Source organism: Lagopus leucura, unplaced genomic scaffold (assembly GCF_019238085.1).
Source record: "Lagopus leucura isolate 7727_CA_CO unplaced genomic scaffold, USGS_WTPT01 Super-Scaffold_100001, whole genome shotgun sequence".
Classification (NCBI taxonomy): domain Eukaryota; kingdom Metazoa; phylum Chordata; class Aves; order Galliformes; family Phasianidae; genus Lagopus; species Lagopus leucura.
Window position 1 is genome coordinate 16,651,940 of NW_024962262.1, and position 27,463 is coordinate 16,679,402.

Sequence of the window (27,463 nt, forward strand, 5' to 3'; positions counted from 1 at the left end):
CAACTCTTCAATACCCCTTTCTATTCATTAGGTTCAAAGTTGTACATTCAGTGAGAGATATTTTCTGTGAGCACATTTTCAATGACAGATCCTATAATACTGCACCATGCTTGTTCAGTCATAACACCATTCCACTATTTAATATTATTAAATACCCAGTGCTATGAATACCATGTGAAATTATGGGTCATACATTGTTACATTGTAAGGATAACTCCTAATCCCACTTCATTTTTAAATGAATTTTAAAATGGAATTTTCAAAAATACGTAGTTAAAGCGTGTTAGGAATCCCTCATGCTTATTGCCCTTAAAAAGTTAGGCTGATCAGAATTCAAAAATGCACTTAGTCCTTATTTAAGAGAGCTGTTTCTGAGTTTTATGTTGTATTAAATTAGCATGTAATCACATCCATTTTGCTGAATTAAGTTCTTCAGGGATACATATTTTCTGCAGTGAAAAAAAAAAAAAAAGAGGAACTGTTTCATTAACATATACAGTTGGAATTACTGTAATAATAGAATCACCGTAGTTGGAAAACCTCTAAGTTCATCCAGTCCAAATGTAACAACAGTATTTCCTCACTAAACCATGTCCCTTAGTACAACATCTAAATGCTTCTTGAACACCTTCAGGGATGGTAACTTACACACACACCTGGACAGTCAGTTTCATTCCCTGACCACTCTTTTTGAAAAGAATTTTTTCCTAATATCCAACCTCCCCTGGCACAACTTGAGGCCATTTCCTCTAGTCCTGTCACTAGTTATACAGGAAAAGAGGCCAAAGAGGCTGACCCCCACTTTGCCACAACCTCAGTTGTAGAGAGCGATTAGGTTTCTCCTGAGCCCCCTCTTCTCCACACTGAACAATCCCAATTGCCTTAGCTGCTCCTGATAAGACTTGTGCTCCAGACCCTTCACCAGCCTTGTTGCCTTTCTCTGGAAACACTCCAGAGCCTCTATGTCTGTCCTGTAGTGAGGAGCCCAAAACTGAGCAGAGTATGTGAGATGCAGCTGCACCAGTGCTGAGTGCACAGGTACAAACCCCTCACTGCTCCTGCTGGCAACACAGAAATCAAGGATACAGTCGACCTTTTGGACTGCAAGTGCACGCTGCAGGCTCATGTTGAGTCTTTCATCCACTGACATCCCTAAATCCTCTCCTCAGGTCTGCGTTATCTGCCCAACCCTTAGTTGTCCTCGGGATTGCACAATTTTGGGATTGCAGGATCTTGCATTTGGCCTTGTGTTGGAGTTTAGTGGATTCTATCATCCAGTACGGCTTAGAAAGGACCTTAGCAAGTGCTTATGGGGTTATCATTCAGCATGGCTTAGCAAGTTGGGCATGCTGAGGGCAAAGAAAGGTGCTTACAAGCTCTGGAAACAAGGATGTTTCACCTGGGAAGAACATAGGGATGCTGTCTGGACTTGCAGACATGGTATTAGGAAAGTCAAGGCACAGGCAGAACTGAACTTGGCAAGGGATGTGAAAAACAATAGGAAGACATTGTACAGGTTGGTTGGTTGGGGGGGCAGGAAGTACTAAGGACACGACCAAGATAAGGAGGCATAACTAATTTACTGCAAACAAGAAAATAATGTAAGACAACACAATACAAAAAGGAGTTACAAGGAGTAATACAGTATGCTGCTTGTTGTACTACTAGAAACCAAAGAGAAGCCAGCTCCTCACTATAACCTGGAAGCAGGGATCACATAGGAGTACTGGAGACTTCCACAAACTGTAGTAGTCTGTCCTTTCTCAGTGTACCTTCCTCTTGGATAACTGGAAGTCACGTGGGAATACCTGAGAGTGCTAGAACCACAGGACCTAGAAAGTACAGCTTCGCAGTGCACTGTTCTCCAGCACCCAACAGCCTACTGCATGATGGAATGCTTATGTATTCCTTATCAATGAAGGCATCTTGTTGAACTTTACGAGGCTAACATGAGCCTACTTCTCAAGCCCATCAAGGTCCTTCTGGATGACATCTCTTCCCTCTAGAGAAACAACAACTGCACCACTCAGTAGAGTTCTTCTCTTCTTACAAATTTAATTTAGTGAAAATAGAATCATTCTTTCAAATTTATTCATTATATTAGCTTGCATTACTAAACATTACTCTGAAGCTTAAAGTTATATGAACTTATATATTCTTCATACGCTTCACAGAGCGAAGCTCTGTTAATGAAGCTTCCATGCAGTTACTAAGACAGTTAGTGACTGATTTGCATGTACTGGAATCTTTCCCCCATCACACAACTCATCTTCATCTGTAATATAGGAACACAAGGCTAACCAAAAACATGTGGAAACTTGCACCACATCACTTTTGCAGCATGTGGTATCACGTGTGATGCTGCTGCTCCCAAGGATGACCATCAATAGATAGCATTGTTACAATTGGTGTTACAGCTGGAAATATTATTATGGTGAAAATGGGAAAAGAAACAAGCAGGGAAAGAATGCTCACCTGTATCCAAAGATCTAGGTTTGTAGGAAAGATTCTACATAGAAGAGACTTCCAGAAAGAGATACTTCCCCAGAGGCAGTCAGCCCTTAAATGGTGTCTAGGAGGGGAGCAGCCAGACTCCACTCCTTCCAGTTACACAGCTGAATTGCCTTCACCTGAGCTCCCATGACTCAGTCCTTGCCTCAGGTGATCAATCAGTGGGTCAGGCCATGACTCAACAGTTCCCATAAAAGAGTAATAATCTTTCACATTTTCTCAGGTATAGAAAAATATGAACCCTATTTTCCTTCAGCAGATTTGTTTTTTTTTTCTAACTTATTTTACATACTATCTTATGTTAACACATGTCATTTCCAGTCAGGAAGCCATGATAAAATTTCTAATTAGGAAAGTATAACATAATTCTATCTTAGCATATACTGTTACCATATCATAAGTTAACATATGTTACAGTATGTTGTATCATATAGGTAAGCTGTACTATTTAGTAAAACTAATTTGAACTGAATAGGATCACAAAGAAAAAATAAACAGACTTAATTATACTGAGCTGTAGTGAAACATTCTCAGAAATCTTCATATAAGCCTACAAACCATTAAATAATTAATGTTTTACATTTTGTCAGACTCATCTGGGCTGGGATTTCTTTTATTCACCACATTGCCTCATCCACAAACAATCAAATTTCTGATCAACTCCCTATATGCAAAGTGTTTATTTATTCTATTCCTATTTGTTAACATGAAATGAAAAAACATTTTGAGCTGTTGAATGCAGAAGATTCTCTAACAGCATGGCTCTTTGCTATAATTATGTTGCACCAAATTACTGCTTCAGCAGGTGAGTCAAATAGATGTCAATCTGTAAAAGATCCGGATCAACGTCCTGTGCTGTTATTTTACCACATGTCTACATCATTCCTATGCTTGCATTGGTAGCATTACTAGCACAAGGAGCAAAGTTTGTGTTTGCAGAAGACTAGGAAAAGAAAGGGCTAATGATATTAAACTTAAGGTCTTGTAGCGCTATGAAAATTCAGTCCAACTAACTTGAGGCTTCTGCTTGGTTATATTTAAGACAAGCATCTAAGTTAAAATCACAGTTAGAGAAGAGATGTATGACTGAGTAATGGTCAAACTCATGCTTGCCTTGTAAGGCAGGCATGTAAAATTATTTAGGTTATTGAAATCCTAATGGCACTTATGCCAATTTCAATAAAATTATAAGAAACTTTACCTTTGCTGTGCAGGAGCACAAGCCAGCATTTTCAAGAAGTAGGCTTTGCTGAAATTAGTGGCAAATCTTATGATCTGTTTTCAAACTGAAAAAGCTTAAGTACTTTCAAATTTCATCTGTCTTCTTAAGAAAATAAATTCCATCAATTTTACAATACCTTCTCCAGAAATTGATACTACCAAGCAAATCTACTCCTTGCTTAGCATGGAACTTTATGGCATTTTGCTGATTTTTCCTTATACAATTTCTACTTTAAAGGATTCATCTGCTTTCATTTGGTGCAAACAATTTAATTTCCATATGTATGATTATATACTTAGTGATGCTTGAGATTTCTTTGGGATGACTGCTTTCTGCATAATCCAAATGAACAGAAATGTGGGAGAGAAGGAATAAGGCATATCTTGGATTCTTTTCTTTTAATCTTGCCAGGATAAGAATACTGGCCATAATATTAATCATAATTTTAAAAATATTAACAATGATCAGAAAGTTGAGAAATAGATCAAAATTAATGTAATAAAAAAATGAATGGAACTCAAGGAAATAAGAGAGTTTTGGCTTGCCAGTTTAGTTATTCATGTTCAGCAAACAGGGAAAATGGCTAAACTGGGGGAGCAAAGGTTATTTTAGTTAATTAAATGTACTCTTGTTATTTTGTTCATTAGAACAAGAAGTGTATTATTTGGCTAACCATTACACTATTTTTTAAATCTGTACAGTGCAAACATTTGTGAAAATCAATGGTATAAGATATTGAGAGGAGAGTATACTTAGTGTTTAGCACTATAGAGAGAACATGAGATTCTCTGTCATACTGAATGTTATTTATCACTGACTTTTCCTTTTTAAACAGGAAGAGATTATAGAGCAAATATAGAAACTGTCAGGGATATAGTTCCCCATTACACTCTGCTCCCCAAAAATATGAAATATATGTTTGCAAAAGTTGCTATATGCATATTATGGTTTATTGATATAGTCTAGGCAAATAGCCAAGATGTATGATATTTGGCCTACAGGGAAAAAACAAAAGAAACAGCAACAACAGGAAACAGAAGAACAGAAGTGTAATATATCTTTTCCTCTTTCAATGTGACCTTACAAGATTCCTCAGGAATTAGTGCCAAGATCTCCAAGCAGAGATCTCAATTATGACTCCTTACTATATTGTCTTTCTCATTCCACTACACTTCACAGTGCCTAATTGTAAAATTTCGGGCTAACTTAGAGAAAATAAGAAGACTTCCATTTACTTTCTAATATCAATGGACAATTCCTTTTGTTGCTGAGATAATTCCCAGATATTTCCTTCTTTTTTTTCAGCAATGACTCCTAGGGAATAAGCCAGATGTGTTCTTGAAGTTGGTACTTTTTTCTGACTCACAGCAAGGAATAAGACCTAATAAGGACCACTCAGAGGATGATTTTTTTTTGTTGCTGTGGTAGTTTTTTGGGTGCTTTTTTAATTTTTTTTTTTTTTTTTTTTTTGTCTAAGAAGACTATAAGATACATGTCTAATCTCATAAAGCCTTGAACAGGTGTCTGAATTGTATATAACCTGATTCATTCAATAATCTGCTTATATGTGTAAGAACTATTAAATATAATTTTACAAAATCAAACAACGGCATGCTTGGAATGTCCAAATATTTTATGTCTATGTGTGAAAATCTAAGGTATATGCATTGTAAAATTTCTGCAAATGTGCAAAGCTTGCAATAGTTTTACTCAAAAATCTGTGACAAAAGCATCTCTAATTACTCCTATACTACTATTTGAATTGCAGCAGGAAATTGTGAAAGAGGTTCCAAAACTGTTAGGAGTTTAATTGTAATTGTATGTATTTGAATTTTAAATATGCTTATTGGTCTGAATCCTGAGTTTTATAGGGGCAGACTGGAACATTTAATTGCAGTAAATGGAGTCTGTCCCTATCATGTTTGCAGAAAAGTCCCTTAACCCAAGCAAGTAGCAGCTGCTTCTACTGCTGCTGGATACAACCTGTTCTGCTCCATCAGTTCTTATGCCTGTAGGAGTCAATCACTGGTTGATCGTGCCCTCCTTTTTCATCCCTTCCCCCCAGAGAACTACTGAAGCAAAGTACTCACTGAAATTGTGAACACTGGTAACAGCTTCAGTTTAGAAAACAATTCGAACCAGGAAGAATCTATCTTCCTGTAGAATGAAAATTCAAACCATGCACACAAAATTTGTGGTTTAAAGAAACAAATACCAAAAAGCATTATATTGATTCAGATTATTATTATTATCATTAGTAGTAAAGAGTTTCCTTTTTCTTTCCTGAAGCATATATTTCATTAATAAAAAAGTAGGATTCATGTGATAGTGCAGTACATAGAAGTGTGAATCTCATTTGAACACTGATATTTAAGGGTTTTTTTATAGAGATATTTTCTGTATAACAAATGGGCTCTTTGACTGAGATAATGGCTTGCTATACAAGAACTTATCACATGCAAAGAGATTCAAAGAAAGAAAAACAAAGAAAATAATAGGAAACAGAAATAATAAAAAGAAATGTTAGCTATGGATTGTGCTTTCCGCTAGTCTACTAATCTAAAAAAGTAGCCTTTTCTTTTTCTCTACAAATCTAGATTGCTTTCCTACACTGCCCTAACGAAAAACAAACACATACACAGACACACAAAAGGCTGAAGTTTAGTAGAGCTGTGTAGCTGTCTGTAGTACTGCATTGTCTTATTACCTGAGTAAAAGGAAATCCTCATTATGACAGTGCCAGTACTAGCAGACACTATATGGATGGACACAAAGACACATGTAAAATTAAGCTTTAGATGCCATAATATAAATCTGCCTAAAATGCTAACCAGTGTATCCATATCACACCCATTATTATATTTTTAAAAAAGTTTGAGATCAGAAAATGGTCAGCAGTGTTAATGTGAAAAGTTAATGTTTATAACAAGAACTTGATTAAATTCAAGACTAGGAGCTGATTAGTGATCAGTGGTCAGATGGAGTCAAGGTAGTCCAAGCTCATGCAACTTTATTTTAAGCTCTTTAATGAACTAAGAATTTAGGCCACATCATTTAGCTTCCCCTAGGACAGAAAAATATCTCCTCATCCTCAGATATTACCTAACTCACTAAGAGCACACTCCTGTATATGTCTCTCATTTCTGACTGTAAAGCAAAATAAGAATATCTAGATTTCCAGGTTAAAATGTGCTGTGAAGCAGACTTTGCCTTGTGATCAAAGGGTACAAGATGTCTCGTGCCATGCTGATGACAATCAAAAGCTTTAATTCTTGTAAGAAAATAATTGGAGACATCCACAATAGAGACAGAAAGTCAAATAAAATGTTTAACTTAGCAGTTTTATCTACAGCTTTCAGTCATTGAATAATACTGTGAAATACTATTCTACATTCGAGTTACACTCTGAGAGACTACAATTCTGATTAAGATAATTTGCGATTGTAGAATAAGTTTGGCAATACTCATAGGGGCAAAAAAAAAAAAGTAGGAAGAGCATATACCTGGCAGACAGGAAATAAACTTTAGTGAGAAGCAAAGAGAACTACCTATCTAAACTAGACTTTTGAAAGAAGTATACAGAAAGATGCAGTATGTAGTGCATGGAGTAATAAAATTCTCATAAATCTTTCTTCAATGCCACTTACCCCTATTTCCATTTTTAATTTAAATTTCTTTGCGTAGAGACGAAACACTTTTCACTGCTTTGTTTTTCTCACTATTGCCTTTAATTGAGGTTGCTCTTGGGGTGGGTTCTTCAGCTTGACAAATTTAAACTGGTGAACTTGGCTCATAGCATAGCTGGCTTTTCTCTTACTACATATTTCAAATGATGGGCAACAATATTAAGAAGTATATATTAGCAATATGCTTGAATACAAGTAAATTCAGAAAAAAAAAAAAGAGAATGTGTAGAAAATATCTGAGAAAAAATGAAAACAAAAGATGTTATTGGAATCTGGATACTGATTATGATCAGTAATCTCTAAATTGGCTCTGAAAATAACTGTGGGCATATATTACTTTTGACTTTTGAATTTGGCTAATTCAAAAAGAATTAGACTTATAAAAGATTTTTGATAAGACAGAACTAGCAAAGTTTTGAGAAATAAACTACACTGTCAATGATGTGGAATGTTGGTGCTACAGTTTATAAGTTTTCCTAATCAAACACATCACAGTGATATTAGGCACCTCCTATCACAACATTCAAAATGGCAGTTAGCTAGAAACACAAGGCAATTTTACCTATCATATAACATTTCTTGTTATCTTAAGAGCCTTAATACATTTTGACAATCTGTCATCAAGCAATCTAGTTTTCAATATAGCTTTTCTGGCTTAAGCTGGAGTCCCATATAAGGAACATCCACTGCCCTGAAATCACTGTTCTTCCTTTTAATGTGCTCCACAGGTTATCAGCATAAAAAGCAGTTACACTTTTTCAGTTTGAGAAAGAGACTGATTAAACTATCACATACCTTTGGTACAATGAAAAACCTGCTTAAAAAGGACGTACTACATCACTACTTAATTTTCACTGTGTTCACATTATGGAAATCAGTATCAGACAATAAAAAATTGCTTTTACATATTTTTTACTATGCTTAAAATTAATCTAATTAAGAGTTAACTGAAAGAAATTTCTCACTTAGAAGCATACATATATTTGTTTATTTGTTTATCATTCTATAGTTCAATATCTTTGGGTTTCTTCCTTCTGCATTGCTTTTGAACAATACTTAAACAGTCTGTTGAATTTAACTCCAAATTGAGAGACCTAAACTTTACTTTCCACATATGAACTAGGAATCAAAATTCTCAGGACAGTTAATTACATAGTCAAGGCAGTAAAGGAAATGTGTTAACATATTCAGTTCATTATAAAGTAGATAAATATATGTGGAGTCAGCTGACTGTTTCCGTGTTCCAGTTTTTGCCCTCTGCCTTTTGTTCTATTATTGCTCACCTTTGAAAAGAGTCTTGTAGTGGAATTCTAAGGTCACAGCCTGAACCAATGGGTGAGCTATGTGAGTGCCTGGAGTGGGGTGGGGGGTGGAGGTCTAGAGCCACCCCTTCTGTCTCCACAATACTTCCCATGCAATCTGAGTCTGCGTGGGTCCCCCTTCAGCTTCAGCTCGTCCCTTTCTCCAAACTGTTACTGGGAGAGGTGAATTAATTCCTCTTGGATATCTTTTCCTATAGTGCCTATTTCTCAAATAAAGGCTCTATCAGTGCCTTCATTTGCTCTACAAGTCTGCACCATGGATTTGACTCTCTTCCACCTCCCTCAACATTCGTGAGTGTATCCTGCTGGGCTCCATGAATCTGTGTGTCAATGTTGCCTAGATGGTCTCTGACCATATCCTCCTCTACCAAAGGAAAGTCCTTCCCCAGATTCTTTCTCTTACCTCCAGGATTTGAGATTCCCAAGGGTCAGTCTTCGCACTAATGACTGATGCATCATTTCAGGTATCTTATGATGTCTGAGTCATCTTCAAGGGCTTGTAGATATGGTAGAGGACCTACAGAACAGCTACATTTATGTGGCAAATGGAGACCAGATAGAAATCCCTAGATCATGTGCAATAACAAACATCTCCAATGTGCACCAGTAGAGTGTTGTATGTGGCACACTTAATGCACAGAATCATAGAATCACAGAATTGTAGGGGCTGGAAGGGACCTCTAGAGATTATCAAGTCCAGTTTTCCTGCCAAAGCAAGCTCCTTGGTGCAGGGCACAGGTAGGTGTCCAGGTGGGTGGCCAGCTTGTTGCAGTTCTCTCTCACATTTATTGTGAAGAAGTTCTTACACACATTTGTGTGGAACTTCCTATGCTCCACTTTGTGGATGTTTCCCTTTGTCCTATGGCCATTGTAGGACACGACTGAGGAGTCTGGCCTCATACCTTTTGGATTCCACACCTTAGATATAAAGACAATAGAAATTTAGACAAGTCAACATGTAGATACCTGCATTTGTACTCCTAAATTGAGGTGCCTTCAAACTGAAGTTGCACCCAGTTATTACTTGCATTATTCAAATAATGTTTTAAAGTAATAGTATTTTTCATAGTCTATAACTAATTCAATTACACTATATGTGCCACATTTTTCCTCATTTTAATTCTGAAAGTCTCACCTTTTCTGCCCTAGCACCACCTATATTTCTCAATTTTTTTTCCTAATTTTTAATTTCTCTCTCTCTGCATATATATAATTATTATTTTAATTCTAGAAACATGTGTTTTGAAAAAATAGTTCTACACAGGTTACCACTGATTTTCTCCATAGTTATTTTCTAAATGTATTCTAATTTGTATCTAAATATTCCTGTATATTCTAGGAACTGTGTACATGGTTCAGTACCTGTACTGAAAAACATGCATTAGCTGAGTACGATGCACAAAAAAATAACTTTCATCCTTAAAATAACTACTTAAAGGCTATTTATGATAAAACAAGAAATCATGGAATCATTTAGGTTGGGAAAAATATCTCAAGGTAATTTAGCCCAAATCTGCTCAAAGAAAGGCCAGCTTCAGCACTGGAGCATTGTATAGCAAGATATTGGTGTGGATTTTGTACTAAGAGTCTATATGAATTTTATAAAAGCTACTACAAATTTTGTAATTTCAAATAAATATACTGAATTTAATTCAAATTCCTAACTGCAATGAAAGCAATAAGCACTTAAAAATGTTGAATTATTATACTAATTAGCATCAAATTAGTTTAATTTAGTTATGTTTGACAGCAGGAATTTTAAAGGTGTTCTTGTGGTTCAATCCAGCAAACAGCTAAGTTCCTTGCAGCTGTTCCCATTCTACCTTCACAGCACAACTGGAACGAGAGTTGGAAAGAAGGAAAATTTTGTGAACTGACATACGGATGGTTTAATAGGACAGAAATAGAAGGCAAAAATAATACTACTAATAATGAGAAAATAATATACAAACCAATTGATGTGCAGAGCAATTGCTCACCACTCACTTACTGATGCTCAATCAGTTCTTGAGCAGGGGTCACCTTCTCAGCCAGCTCCCTCCAGATTTATTGCTGAGAATGATGTAGTATGGTATGGAATGTCACTTTGGCCAGCTGGGGTCAGTTTTCCTGAATCTGTACCCTCCCAACCTATTCTGCATCCCCAGCTTCATCACTGTCATGACAGCATGAGAAAAGTCCTTGACTTAAAGTATAGCTGTGCAACAACTAATACATCAGTGTTTTATCAACATTATTCTCACTCTAAATCCAAAACATGGCACCTAACCAGCTACTAAGAACAAATTAACTCTATCACAGTAAACACCAGAGCAGAGTTATAAAAATGAAATGTAAATATGTATATCATGTAGAACTGGAAACACTGGATTCATCTTACTGTTTCATATTCAATAAAATTGTTTTATGAAAATTAAGATCAAATATATGGAACCATTCTTATTTACCCCTTCTCTTCCCACCTTTGCAACACAAAGCTTCAATTTTGTCTTTCAGTTCTTTTTTAAAATAGTTTAGAAATATTTCGTGATTTTATCCTTATTTTTTCCATCTGAGGTCAAACTTTCAGCAACATTTCACTCCATTACACATAAACTGGTAAGGCAGATTACATAATCTGGCACCAGAAATATAGGAAGAAATATACATAGAAAGATTTTTATTTTATATACACTTTTTATGTTTGTATTCATGCATGGCTGATTTCAAAGAACTGTCATTCAAGTTCACCTTTGGAAATAGGGATATCCCTGAAAACAAGTGTCAAGTTCTACTTCCTTGGAAATAGGGAGTTGTGGAGGTTCAGAGTGAGATGAATGGGACAATTCATGCCTCTTAAAGAGTTTGTTCTATTTTGCTTCTTGCCTCGGGCAGAACATAGCTCATCAGCTTACAGTGTCCTTATGTGCTTGAGTTTACATCTCTTGAAACTGTAGAGGATTGAACCAAATGAAAATAATAATAAAAACCCCTTAGAATCATGGAGAACAAATATTTAAGGACCATTGAATTAGGATCATGGGTAACACACAGTATTATTTACAACAAAATATATGGATATGCATCTAGGGAACTAAAGCTGAGTTCTTCAAAACATTTACAGTTCTTCGAAACATTTCCCTTACCTTCGCTACCCTACCCTCTCTCTACCCTTTCCTTTTCCCAGACCATAACAAGTAAACAAATTGCATAGACTAAATATTAGCTCTTAAAGGCTAAACTGCAGATACAATCATGTCTGTATCATCAATATAATATTCTGTGACATGATTACGTACACTTAGTGTGATGAAGAAGCTGTTAAGGTTTTAGGGGCTGCCATAACATTTACTGAATGCAAAATCCTACAAATAAAGATCAGATCCTGTAGCTATACCTCACATGTTTACACAGACTCCCTACAAAGTGCAAATATGTGTATATTTGTCACTCATCCCTCTCATACAAAAAAAAAAAAAAAAAAAAAAGTGTTAATCTATTTGCCTGTGCACTTTCAGTAATTCAGAAAACTTTAGCAAACATAAATAAATAAAAAAATAAATGCCTTTAATAGCCACATACAATTGACCATGTAGCTTGGGAGATTAAGTTACTATTCCTATTGTAATAATGTTACTGTTAAGCAATAGAAAAATATTTAAATTATATTACAAAGGAATATTTGCAAAATTACAGATAATATCAGTGGGAGTTGAGTCCCTAACTGTTCTTCATGCTTTTGAAAATCTCTCTTCTTTTTTTTCCTTTTTTTTCCTCCACCCCTCTTTACCCTCTCCCCCCCCTTCCTGAAAGACATTTAAAGCATGCTCTATGTCGAAGTCCATTGAAAGTTTCTCATTTGGTCAGGAGTCTTTAGATGTGTCCAAGTTCATTCCTACTGGTGACGACAAGAAAATCTGATCTGCTGACTTCTGTCTTCAGAACAAGTCCCTAAAGTATCTTTCTTCTTATAGTATACACCATTTTTTTTGATATGTTCTTTTCCAGAAAATACTCACAGTTATATAGTTTACTTGCAAATAGACCATGTGTTTCTGATTATTTCATTCTATTACCAGAATTCTAGGTGATCTCACTGTATTTCTAATGTTTAACTTAGCATTCTGGTAGTTCTTCCTCCAATTCACTAAATAGAGCATTAAAAGGAAGAAAATATTCTTTCCCACCTACCACCCCTTACTATTTTATGCTTGCCCTACACTCATGGAATATATTTTTAAAAATTCCTTCTTGTAAATGTGTAATACCCTAAAGGCGCAGTAAGAGTGCAAACAGAAAAGGAAATTTACAATGAAAATCCATATTTATTACTGTGAAGTACTTGAATATTTTCCAAGAAAAAATACCCCATATACTTTTTAGTTTTGACTGCAAGCTCCTGAAACAATAGAAAAAAAAAGCTGTGTTTAAAATTATTGTTATTCTTGAACATTTCCTCTACTTAATTTACTGTTCCATATCCATTTTTTTTATTCTCTTATCATTCAGAGAAGAAAATACTCAGTTCCAGATGAATAAAACTGATTTTTTAAATCAGTGGCATACAAGACTTTAATATTCATAGTAATTGGGTAGAGCAATAGACTGAAATGATATGATACCAAAAAATATAATTCAGAGTTTTTGTTTAAAATGATTATTTATATATATTGCTTTCTTGATATGCAACAACAGTAGCAGAATTTGTTTCTTTTTACTAACTCTGTATTTATGGACCAAAAACATACTATTAAGGGCATTCTGTCATTTCTGAAAATAACATTTATGATTATATAAAAATATTTTAGCATTCTTGAAGATACTTAAAATACTTTAACTCCCGTTTAAATTCTGGAAGACTGCAATAAGGTCTTCCTGAAGCCTTCTCTTCTCCAGTCTGAACAACTTCAACTCTCAGCCTGTCTTCACAGGAGAGATGCTCCAGCCTTCTGAGCATCTTCATGGCCCTCCTCTGTACTCATTCCAGTAATTCCACATCCTTCTTTTACTGGGGACTCCAGAGCTGAATGGAATACTCCAGGTTGCTGGCCATACTTCTTTTGATGTAGCTGGTTTTCTGGGCTGCAAGTGCATACTCCTGAGATGTGTTCAGTTACCCATCAACCAACCTCAGGACTGCTATCAGTCTCATCCCCATGTCTGTTTGAGATTGCCAAAACTAGATGCAGAATCTGGTACTTCACCTTATTGAACTCCAAGAGGTTCACATGGGCCCACCTCTCAAGCTTGTCAAAGACTCTGTGCATGGCATCCCTTCCCTCTATCATGTCAACCCTTGCTAAGGGTTCACTCAATTGCGCTGTCCATGTCACTTACAAAGGTGTTAAATATTGCCAGAGAAGTATGATTATTTCTGTCATCAAGTACAGAAAAGATTCTGTTTTGTTTGTTTATTTGGTTGGTTGGTTTAGCTCAGATATTGATACTGGTGCTAAGAGAGCATTAAAATGACCTTCAAACATACATACAATCAACATTACCACAATAAGCAGTAAGCAGTCTTCAACAATAGGAAATACGTAATTGTTATACTAATAAATAAATCAATAAAATATCTGAATCTAATTATCTTTTCAGAGTATTTTCCTACATTTTATCAATTACTTTTAATACAGCTAGAAGATTTGTAGGGGTCTAAGTGACCAGGTCAACCTGAACTCTAGAGTTACTTGTAAATACCTCCTAGAACACATGGGATTTTTCACACAGATGATTATTTATCAATGAATTCTTCTACGTCTTCTCAATTATCTTTCTCTCTCTTTCTCTCTCTCTCTTTTTTTTTTTTTTTTTCTTTCCCTGTGAGATATTTCTCTACAAGTTAAAATTCTCCTTATCATTTTGCAAGTAGAGCAATTCTTAATCAGTTAGTACACTTCTATTGAGCCATATGGGTTTCCATATGGCATTTCTTTTGATGACTGTGCCATATTCAGTATCTTACCACGTGCATGTCTGTGTAATCAAGTGTTTTATCTTTAATTTTGTGCACTGATGTGTAGAAGATACCTCTGAGTGCATTAGCACATTTCTCTTTTGTCTATCATTAGCTTGGAGAGTAGCATATTCGCACATTCTCTAATTGAGTAGTTAATTGGTCTAAGAGAAGGTGTGGTAACATACTTCTTCTGTCACAAATAGTAGGAAAATGTTGTCTTTGATACTGTATATTTTATTGCCATAAAAAAGCAAAGTGAAATACATCTGGAGGAATTCAAAGACAGAAATTGGAGAATAAGAAAAGAAAAAAAAAAAAAAAGAAAAAAAAAAACCTAAAAAACAACACCACGCGATTCCTATGGTACACGACGCTCCTAAAAGCAAAACACCAAAACAATAAAAACAGAAAAATATAAGGGACGTTTTTGAATTCTATCGTTGTTCATCCGATTGAAGAATATCATAAAATAAGAAAAATAAGAAAGCTACTTGTCTAGGATGCTGTAAGCAGATGGGATTTCATTGATTTATTTATTTTTACTTCAAAGGATCATTCCAACTTCTAACAAAGCTTTAATAGATAAATATATCTGAAGATGCAAACCTCAATATCAAATACTTAAGATTAACCGAGACTCATTACTCATTTGATATAAGTAGATACAGTTATGATTCTGTACCATAGCATTTTTCTGTCTGTAGGAATATAGGGAATTTGCCATTTTATATAAGGCTAAATGCAATTATGGAATATAGGCTGAATAAGCATATGTAAATATGAACTGAACCTTTGGCTTATATTTTGTATCACTTAAGTGTTAGCTATGTATTACATCTTTTCATTTGGGATAGTTGACTCACTTTTATAAGGTCTTTGTGTTTATAAAGTGCACTTTTATTTCTGTTATAGATAAGTGATTATTTCTTTGCTTTCACCTATATTTATTTTCAAGGAATAATAGCTGTCCGTGTTCTAAAGAAAAACAAAGCTTATTGGCAATGTAAAATTTTTCAGTTTCCCAATATTGGATGAAATTATCATTAAAAATATCTTACTACCACTTTTTCCTAAGAGTGCAGAACATTGATTTTGAGGGAAATTAGCATCACAGTTTGTTTTTGAGGATAGAAAATGTGTTCTTTGTCTAAGCTTATTTTCAAGGTTTGAACAGAAAAAAAGAACATCCAGTTCTAGAAACACATCAGTATTTCGAAAATAGATTTTAAAGAATTGCTTAAAAATTAACTTACTAGGGTCTACCATGAAACAAGGAAGTTAGTATTTTGCAAAAGGGGTAAAAACAAAAACCATACAAAATTATAAAATACATTTATAAAGACTTCATTTGGAAATATTTGGAAAACCTCCCACACCTGAACACTTTGTAAAGCTGACTTTTTTATCCATGAAAATTTTTTACTGTGCATGTGCGTACTGAGTAAAATCTTACTGTATCAACTTCAATTTTGTATGCAGTACATCATTTTACTGCCTCATACTGCACTGATCCACACAGCAATGCTGAATACATGTTTACAGTGAGAACAGGTTAATGGTCTTCCAAACCTCCCATTCTATTTAATCTTTAATTAATTAAATAGAAGAGATAATATACAAATACTCTTTGTCTTCTTGTTTGCTTGTTTGATTTCTGTGTTTACAGCAACACACAAAAATAAAATCTCAACAACATGTTTTCTCAGTTGTGTAAATAATAGTCTGTTAATATATGCACTTTCATGGATTCCTATCATACTCAATGGCTCTCCTGGTCAGAATTTAACAGACACATTGAAGTTCTGTTTCACTGAAAGACATTAATGGTAACAATACTTTTTAGACTTGCTATTGTAAGATTTTTCTACTAACTAAAAGGAAAAATAAATGAGTAAATCCATATACAAAAATATAGAAAATAGAGCTTGAATGTTTTGTTTATTTTATAGTGTTTTGCATTTATCTGATTATAATCTCTATATAATTTACAAAAACAGATTTGAAAAAGAGCGACCACAAGTAAACACCTAACAATGTATATGAAAGTTCGTATATAGTCAAAATATTGTATGTCCAGTAATAGTGGTAGAAGAAGCATCATTTTATTATGACAAATACCATTCAGCCCTTGCTGTGCCTTACTAAAATGTGCAACAGATAATGCCTATCAGTTTTATCTACTGTATTGTTATATGATCAGCAAGTAAAAGGAAAATTATAATCTGTTAAAACTTACACAAATGGGGGGGGGGGGGGGGGAGGGAGGGAGAAATAGCTTCTGATATTACTTTTTGTGAAAGAAAAAGAAGCTTAAATAAATAAATAAATAAATAAATATTAACTATACTGCTTAAACTATTCTATTTAGTAGGCTCTGCATCTCATGTTATCTTTTATTAGAAAAATAACAGGTTGCAAGAAAATTTCAAAATAATATTGCAAATACAGTTTACTTCAAAAAAAGCAAAACCATATTCATAATAATACATATATATAGGCTAGAGAGTTTGGTGGAGAGGAAGTTTATGATATTCAACAGGAGTAAATGTCGAGTCCTATACTTGGGACGAGTTACCTCATGTATCAGTGAAGGTTAAGGGTTAAAAAGGAGCTCCACAGAGAAGGACCGGAATGTACTGGTAGACAACGGGTTGTCTGTTAGCCAGCAGAGTGCCCTTGTGGCCAAGAAGGCCAATGTTGTCCTTTGGTGCATTAAAAAGAGCATGGTCAGCAGCTCAAGTGAGGTATCCTCCCCCTCTGCCCTGCCCTGGTGAGGACACATCTGGAGTACTGTTTCTAGTTCTGGGCTCCTAAGTTCAAGACAGAAAACTTCTAGGGAACATCAGATGGAAGATTCCAAGGTGTCATCACAAAGATTATGAGAAACCTAGAGCATCTCCCTTATGAGTAAAGGTTGAGATATCTGGGACTGTTGAACCTGATGAAGACTGAGGGAGCATCTTATCAATGCATCAAGCATATTGGGCAGAAACCAAGTGAATGGAGTCAGGCTCTTTTCAGCAGGGCCCAGTGACATGACATAACATACACAATGTGAAATATAAAAAGTTCCACACAGACATGAGAAAAAACTTATTTGCTTCAAAAATGAGAGAGCAGTGGATCAGGCTGCCCAGAGAAGTTGTGAAGTCTCCTTCTCTGGTGATATACAAAACACACCTGGATGCTTTCCTATGCAACTTACTGTAGGGAACCTGCTTCAAAAGGAACATTGGATTAGATGTTCTCCAGCAGTCCCTTCCAACACTTACAATTTGGCTATTCTGTGATTCTCTGATAATGTACAGAATTGGAATTTGTGTGCATTGACTTGGGCAATAATTGCCCTGTTTTCCTTTCATAGAGAATTATTATTTATGGAAACAGAAAGACAAGTTCATTGTTCATGAAATTGTTTAAGGGACAAGAAAACATACTGGAGCCCTTTTGCATTCTTTTTATACTGCCTCTAATTCTTCATATAATTGCTTAACCAAATAAGGTGCTTAGTTATCCAAAATCTGAACTCTGTTTTGTTAAAAATAAACCTGTGGGGTATATAAGCAAGATAAGGTGCAAATACTAAAGATTTCATCTGACTACACAGTTTTTTGTTTGCTTGTTTTTTTAGTGATTTCATTTGCTTGTTTGTTTTCAGACAGTTGTTGGTTGGACAGTTTTTTTTTGTTTGTTTGTCCTGGTTTTGAGTTGGTTGTTTTTGTTTGTTTGTTGATTTTTTAATTTATTTTTATTAATTTATTTATTTGCTATTCAAAACTAAACCTACATCTATTTTTGCTAGGGGGAAGAAATGAAAATGGGGACAGGGAAGCAAATTAGAATAAGGCAGAATGAGGAAGAAAGGGAGCAGGTGGCTCTGTAAATTTACAACCTTTTATTAAGTTTTTATCTAAAAAAGAACTGTCCTTACTGCGGCGCTTGCAGCCAGAAATGCACTCCATCATTCTACTCTGAAACTCTAATAAGCCCAGATGTGTGATGGTCTTCAGCACTAAATCAGACTGTACTTCTAACATGACCTTCCCCTAGGCATCTCAATAATATCTCTAGCTCTGACTTCCTATGCACAAATTAAATCAAGGTATTTTAGACATATCTAAATTTTACATATTGTCTAGAATAATTGACATCAAAATTTTTCAGTTTCTGACTTACCCTTTTCCCAACTTGGATTGTTATGGTAATTATGTGTTTATTCTTCAGATCTGAAAAGAGAACGGAATACAATACAAGAGAAAAAAAAAAAAAAAAGAAAAAAAAGTCCTGTGCATTCTAGGCATGTCAACTGAATAAATAGCACATAAATTTAAAAAAAAAAAAAAAAATTTGGTTGCATTGATAATCTCATTTAAGATGAGAAAAAAAAAAAAAAAAGGTGTGATAAAATAGTAATAGCGTGCTATTCTTTTCACAAGCTCCTTGATTTGTTATATGCATGTATATGTATATAGTTGGTGTTTACAATAAATAAATTAAAACTAAGCTCCAAGAGACAATGCATAGAGTTTTTGGTCAGTGCTTCCCTCAACAGGAAAAAAATTTGGCTTACTCACTAAGCATTTCCCAAAACTTCCAAAATGAATATATGGACAGAACAGAAAGCTTCTAATCTCTGACTAGGTTATTGTTTCTATTTCCACCAGAGACAGCAGGAAACATTCTTATCACTTCAATTTAAAGCAACTTTCCATGTCTCAATTTGGTGCTTCACTTAGTTTTAGAATTTTGTTCAGTAAATGGTGAAAGGAGGGCTTGCTTTCGGGAGCATAGAAATTTCAGTAAAATTTCAATGGCTTTTGTTGTTTTAGTATAAGGATAGAATTAGTGATTAGAGCAAAAACTCCTCCACAAAATTTTGCTTCAAAAACAAGTCATTGGAGAGACCACTTCTGAATTCAAAGTTCTTCACAGAAGTCTAAATTAAAGATGGATTTTTCATGTCCTAACATGTTCTAACTATTTTGTGTTCTAGATTATAACCTTTACACCCTGGAGGCTGGAGTCTCACTCTCAGTTGAAGACAAACATGACAGTAAATTTACTCCATGTTACTACAGCATGGGAATACCTTCTGAAGAACAAACCTAAGCCCTTTCTTCCTTTCCTCCTACCCTTCACAGAACAAATGCTATCAGAAGGCTTGATCTTTCATTGCTTGATCTTTCTCTTTTTGTCAAAAAATAGCAAAGTTAGTGCTAGAATTTGGGACAAAAAGCTCAGAAAAAGTTTCTTGCTGCACTATTAATTGCTGCATAAGACTCTGTAGCCAGTCAATACAATAACAGTTCCTAGTGCCTCTGAGTACTTCCAGTCTTGTTTTTTTTCCTTTGGGGAGGTTTGGTTGATTGGCTTTGAATTACTATGGTTTTTTGTTGTTGCTGTTTTTTTAAATTTAGTTTCTCCAGGTCCCACATCAAAAAGGCTCATAACTGTTACCCTAATTTCAAATTATGATGGCAAATTACTTCTCAGATGTTACCTTTCCAGCCACTTGAATTATGTTCTGTAAACACCAATCATGAATTTACAGAATATTCACCACTTCAAAAGCGTATGGCTTTACCTAGTCACACATGCAAGTGTAATATAATGTGTGGTAAAGATACAGTATTTTTCATGTTTTCATTCAAAGCAAATGCTGTCACCAAATACTGAAATATTATTTTAGATACGTTTTATGTACATCACAATATTAAACAAACAAACAAAAAAAATTAGCTTGATTTTCCCTGGACTCTTAAATTATTTCTGAAAATAATGTATTATAACAAACATGAGAGATTTATTAAATACAGGTGATGTATTAAAACACACAAAAATATTTTTTAACTTAAAAGTAAATTAAAAAAATTCATTTAATGTGTGCACAGGTTAGCCCAGTCTTAGCAAACAATAATCAACAGCTGTTTAATTTTTCTGGTCCAAACTTTTTTGAATCTTAACCTGATGAGCCATTTCAGTTACTTACCCAACCCCTAAATGCTTGACATTTTCTTCATTAGGATTAGCTTTTCTGATTGCCACAGTACAAGATAAACTGTTTTATTAAGAGAAAATGATAGTGCTGCCTCTCCATAATTGAATGTAGAAGATGCATTTGCTTTCTTTAGAGTGACATATTCAGGAAGCCAAATATTCAACCTCAAGGGAACAGTTTTCTGTGCCTGAGAGATTCAGGTTGCAGAAGTATTTATTTTGCAGAAAATGCGAAGCTTTAGTCAAAACAAGCCTACTCACCTGATAAATAATCATGTCATACAGAAAAAAATGTTTTTGCTAAAAATGCTTTAAAAATATGGTTTAGAGTACTAATTCAGAGAGAATGGGATAGCGAATGGTCCATTCATCACACTCTGTTGTCTTATAAAGGTTACATTCGAAGACTATACTTCATGTGTTCTGTTGTTTGGCTTTGTTTTGTCTTCTAAGAGATAAAGACTATTAAAAAAAAAAAATAAATACTTTAAACAAGTGTTTAGGAAAAAAAAAAACCTTATCTTAAAATGCAATTGGATATATTTTTTCCCTAAGTACAGCTAAAACAAACACTGTAGCATGCATTTTTTTTCTGTAGGGAAGAATCAAGGACATCTAGACATTATTATCTATCTACTTCCTACATTCTCCACTCTTGAAAAAGCATGATGACACTATCAATGACAGTAGGTAGTAAGAAACATGCAACAGAATCTTCATAAAATGAGAGAACAAATTTTCTCTGATTTACATGTGAATACATCTACATGCAACAAATCTAGTTGATTTATTTTCCACATTATGTTGAGGAAAACATAAACAATTTTGCTATTCTGTTCAAGATTTCTTTATACTTTGCAGGAAGTTTAAAACTTCATAAGCCTTAACAATATTCTATTTTGCATGTTTTCCAGAATGTTTTGTCTTAGAGAATTTTACAAGGAATTTTATACAAGAATTTTCAAAAGTAATGTCTCCTATTTTATTATGCTTATTATGACTCACAGTGTCACAGGTATATGTTGGTGATATGGTAGTAGAAGGTGAACCTTCCTGCCAATATTCCATTATATTTTTTTTGTGTCTGACAGATGGCAGCAGAGGTGCTGCATGACAAAATGATATCTAACATGGAAGTGCATATGAAGCAAAGGTGTGTCATAAAATTCTTCCATGCAGAAAAGAATTGTTAGTTCTTTCTTAAACATCTTGTGATTTCAGGTTGGATATCAGGAAAAGGCTCTTCACCAGAAGGTTATCAGGCATTGGAACAGCCTCTGCAGGAAAGTGTTCATGGCACTGAGCTTGAGCTTGCAGAGTTCAAGTGTCTGGACATATGATCTGTTTTTTTGTGTGATCTTGTGTACAGTCACAAGTCTGATTCAACTATCCTTATGAGTTGCTTCCAAGTTGGGATATTGTGTGGTTATATGATTCTATGATTCTTTATAAGAAGACAATTTTGAAAGAGAAGACAATGTTGCTGTTTCACAAGAAGACAGCCTCTGGTTCCTCTCAGAGAGGCACCCCCAGTTCAGGACCTCTTATGCCAGCACCTTGACATGGACACCCAATATACTTGCAAAATGTATAACTCAGTAAAGGCTTAAAGGAAGTTAATTGTGCCACTATTTTAGTAACTTTTATTGTAGTCATATCTTTATTTTTTCTAAAACTTTGTTTCTTTATTTATTCACATATACTTCACATGTACTTTCTTTAGAGAAAATCTGTTTTAAAAGGGAAACCTTTTCCCCACAAGAAATTATAATATTTTTCATTTTGATACTTAAAAATAAAAATAATAATAAAAATGAATGCAGTAAGATATTACAAAAACATATAAATTAAACTTCAGAATGCAGTAATAAATTTCTATTTCATAAAAAGTATTCAAATAGTAGTGGCAAACCATTAGAAGATGAAGTTTAAATATTGCACATTGCATGTCAAACATACATTTCAATCAGAATAATGTCTAAAAGTAGCTGGAATATAAAGCCTCTTGAAAAATGAGATGGTACGTATCTAAGGGTGATGTAAAGAGAAGGAGCATAAGCCTATGTTGACTCCTTCTTTCTGATTACATGTATTTTATCATATAATTCTTCACATAACAATCACTTTGAAAGGTACAAATCATAAAACAAGTATATACCACCTTTCCAAAGTAAAAACTAAAACTCAGTAACCAAATATTTGAAATGCCAGCAGTAGCATAAATTCTCAGTTTTATATAGCTCATAGAAGGGTTTATTAGGACAAATTAAAAGTATCTATGTAGAATTAATATATATATATGAAATGATTAAAAGTGTTTCTTGTTTGTTTGTATTTGTTTTTAAAGTGGTTTCAACATTAAATAATGAGCAGTCCTATTTGTGTTTAGGCATACTGCCTAATACATTTAAGCTTCTTAGTCCATCCCTCCTTTCCCAACTTCATGTCATATTAGCACATTTTATGACTGTGTTTCATGCATGAATGTTCTTACTTGGTATGCAGAATATTAACGTTTCCTTATGACTATTCAGACTTTTGTCAGTTTGGGGGATCATGCACTCCTGATAGCTTTTACTTAGTTAATTTCCAGACCAGTATTTCATGCTTAGTGCTTTTACTGTCTTTGTGTGATGTCCTTCTGTGTCAAAACAATCCATTTCCAAATTCTCATTCTATGAAAATATATCTTGATATTTTATCAGAGAAACATAAGCAATATCAATGTTTTTATTTGTCCATAATTTGGATATAACTTTGATGAAACTGGTACTATCAGCAGATTTATGACCTCAGAAGAGAGGAGGTAGTGATTCATGTGAATTTTCATTATTTCTTTCTCTTATTTTTTTCTTTTCTTTGGGGTTTGGATACTTTGTTCGTTAACATATATTTTTTTTCTCTTTCTAGCTGAGAAGAATGAAAGCATTATATCCACTGAGCCACTGGAATTTACTCTGTCCACTAATGCTGTTATTACAGAAACAGATTCATACCAGAACAAGACAACCAGTTTTTATGTAGTATTATTACAGTGCAGGTGGAGGTGTCTTTAATCTCTTCCAGGGGAAAATGCAATGGAATTCTTGTTTTAGATTCACTTGGCTGGAAGATGGGATACTCTTGAGGTATGAGAGGTATCCAAATGGAGTCAGATATTCCTAATCTGAAGCTGATTTCAAATTGGTCTAAAATTTCAACTGCATAATGTCTTTGTATTACTAGCATCTTAATTTTTTCTGAAGCTCAGTAACAAGTTATTATACTTTTTTTAGTAAAGGAGGACTTGTTCATTGCCTCATCTTTTTCCTAACTGCCCATGTGAGAGAGGACACTACTAAGGACAAACTCCAGCTCTTAACAACCCAGGTTTATGGTAAATCCCAAGGAACAGCAGTAAAAAGGGAATGTAGAATCTTTTTTTCACCCACTTAATCATGCTTGGGGTCTACATTCACACAGTAAATATTTTGAGAATAAAATGACTTGGTAGGTTACTTCGGATGTAATAATCTCTCAAAATCTTTTAATTTAGCTGCATCCCTAGCTTTGATGTTCATGAAATAATGATTTTCACTTCAATTTTCTGTTTTCATTTAAACATTTTTGTAGTGTATAGATGATTATAGCTTATTAAAAGTTCGTGTTTTAGTAATCTGTATGAGTTCTTGGCATCTATGTAGAAGGATCATGCTGTGAAATCTTAATTCTTATGCAATTATGAAAAACTGGCTTAGTTCACTTAAAAAATCTCATTATGTTTCTTTATAAATGCTTTTTGTCTTAATCATTGTAAGATTTCCAGGCAGATTAAGTCAAATTGCCATACTTTTCCCACTAATACAAGTAAGAAATAACTAAATTGACATTGTATTTATTTATGTTATTTCATATTCAAAATATTCAGCACTTTCAGAACAATTAGAGAAAAAGATCAATGGATTGAATCATGTTGGGAACACACAAATTAAATCTGCATTGCGTAAAGTTTGATAATATGTTTGTCATTGGATGCATTTTTAAACCAAAGCTTCCAACTGAATGAACTTTATTTGATTTGCGTACTGTTCAATGCATCGGATAATAAATTTAGTTCATACCACACTAAGCAATAGAAAAGTAAAATAAGTGTTCAGCACTCAAAAAAATATTGTATCAATCAACTTTCAACATAGGTTGCTCAAAATGTAATGCCTCCTATTTATTTCCATGGAGATACAACAGATAGAAAAAGCACAATAACATTTTTGATAGAGTAAATTTTCAGCTACAAAATTCTTTTTAACAGTATAGTCACAACCATTAGCTATGAATTTTTATCATCAGTGGACAAGAGCCTGCATGCTACTTTTGTAAAAAATCTGCACTAACAGATGCGATGCACTGTCACTGCCACCACTTCTGAAATGCACTACTGCCTCACTGTGCTCACATCCATTGTCTGGTCTCCATAAATATTCAGCAAGTCAATGAATGTCAATGGGTACCATTTTTTCTTTGTTGAGGGCTTCAGTGACATGTCTTTTCTTCATATACACTTCTATGTCAAACACCATTTTGTCAGACTGCCCCTTTGCTGCCATCTGTCTCATGACAAAAAAATTTAATGGAATATTGGTGGGAAGGTTTGACTTCTACTGCCATACCAACATCCACCTTGAAAACTTTGGCCAAAATAGTAAAATAGAATAAAACAGAGAAGAAAAGAATAGGGCTAACCAAAAGTTAAAACATACTGTTGAGAACATTATTCCAGTCAACCTGTTGAATGCTGACAGGCCTAGAGCATCAACCACCTCTTTAGGAAGCCTATTACAGTGTTTGACCCACCCTCGTGGTAAATAATTTTTTCCTTTCATGTAATCTGAATCTCCCCTGATGCAGTTTTGTACTGTTCATGTGTATTCTATCACTGATGACAAGGGAGAAGTGATTGTCACCTCCTTCGCTTCTACTCAGGAAGTTGTAGAGAGCAATGAGGTCACCTCTTAGTCTCCTTGTCTCCTGAGCCTGCTCCTCTCCAGGGTGAACTGTCACAGCCATCTCAGTCTTTCCTCCAGAGAGTGACGATCATGACTGTGGACCTTTAATAGACTTTCTCTATTATGTCCATATCCTCCACCGACAGCTCTGAACTGGACATAACACACCAGTGCTCAGTTGAAGGGAAGGATCACATCTCTTAAAACCCTAAGATTCTTTTCTGAAAAGCTGCTTTCAAGCTAGGTGGCTCCAGCATGTACTGGTGTCTGAGGTTATTCCTCCCCAGGATTAAGGCTTGCCATTTCTATCTGTTGAATTTAAGGAGGTTCCTGTCAGCCCATTTCTCCACCCTCTTGAATTGCCTTTGGGTGGTGACACAGCCCTCTGGCATATCAGCTACTCCTCCCAGTTTTGTGTTATCTGCAAACTTGCTGAGGGTACGCTCTGTCCTGTCATCCAGATAATTAATGAAGATGTCGAATATCATTAGACTCAGTATTCATCCCTGAGGTGCACTGCTAATTTCCAGACTCCAATGAGGCTTTATGCCACTGATCACCACCTGCTGGTTCTGGCTATTCAGTTAGTGTTCAATTCATCTCACTATTTGCTCATCCTGCTTATATTTTATCAGCTTCTTTATGAAGACATTGTAGGACAAAGTGCTGAAGGCCTTACAGGCCATGTAGATTCCCTTCCCCTCATCTACCAAGCCAGTCATTTCATCAGTTTGGTTAAGTATGATTTTTTGTATGTGTGTTTATCTATGCTGTTTATAGACTAGTGGTGCCAGAAATATGTGATAGACATAGGAAATAATAGAAAAATTAATTCTGGGAGACATCCCTTGAGGTCATCTGGTCTGATGTCTAGTTCAAAGCCAGATCAGCTTCAATGATGTATCAGGAGTTGTTGCTTGCTGTGTCCTTGCTAATCTGTGGCTATAAAACACCCAAGGATGGAGTTATTACAACCCTTCATAAAAAGTATTCTGGTCTATAGCACTCTCATTGTGAAGAATTGAAATTTCCTTTGTTGCGGGATAGGATTCTATTCTTGTACTCTCATCTGTGTCCCTCTATGATAAATCTTGCCCATACTGAATATGGCTGGAATGGAGTTAACTTTCTTCAAAGCATATTATAGTGTCGTACTTTGCATTCATGGTTATAACAGTGTCAATTACATATTAGTGTTTTGGCTGTTTCTGAGAAGTCTTTCCCCAGAATCAAAGGTTTATCCCTTAATAGCACCAAAGTCAAGGAGACTGGGTGTGGTCAACAGGTGAGGAAGTGATCAGGACAGCTGATCCAAACTGACCAAAGGGATTGCATGCAGATTGGAAACTAGGTGATCTTTAAGGTCCCTTCCAACCTACACAGTTCTATGATTCTGTGATTCTGTGGTAGACCAGACTGTATGATAATTAGAAATTAATGTTAAGATAAAGGAAGGAGTGGATGGGTATTTGCAGTTAATGCATTTGTTTTCTAAAGCAACTCCGATGCATATTTAGTTGCTGGAATTTTCCTGCTGATAGGAAGTAATGTAATAAGTCTCTTAGTTTTCTTCCACATATGCCCTTTACTTCTATTTTTAAACTACCTTGATGTTAACCCATAATCTTGTCCATTTTTTCTTTCTCAGAACAGACTGGATGAGAGTCTTGCCACCCGCCACAAGGAGTGTCTGCACTTTAGTTTTCAAGGTGGTGGAAGGCTATGACTAGGTCTCTCTTTAACATTTTTAAATTTAATTAGGATAGGATAGGATAGGATAGGATAGGATAGGATAGGATAGGATA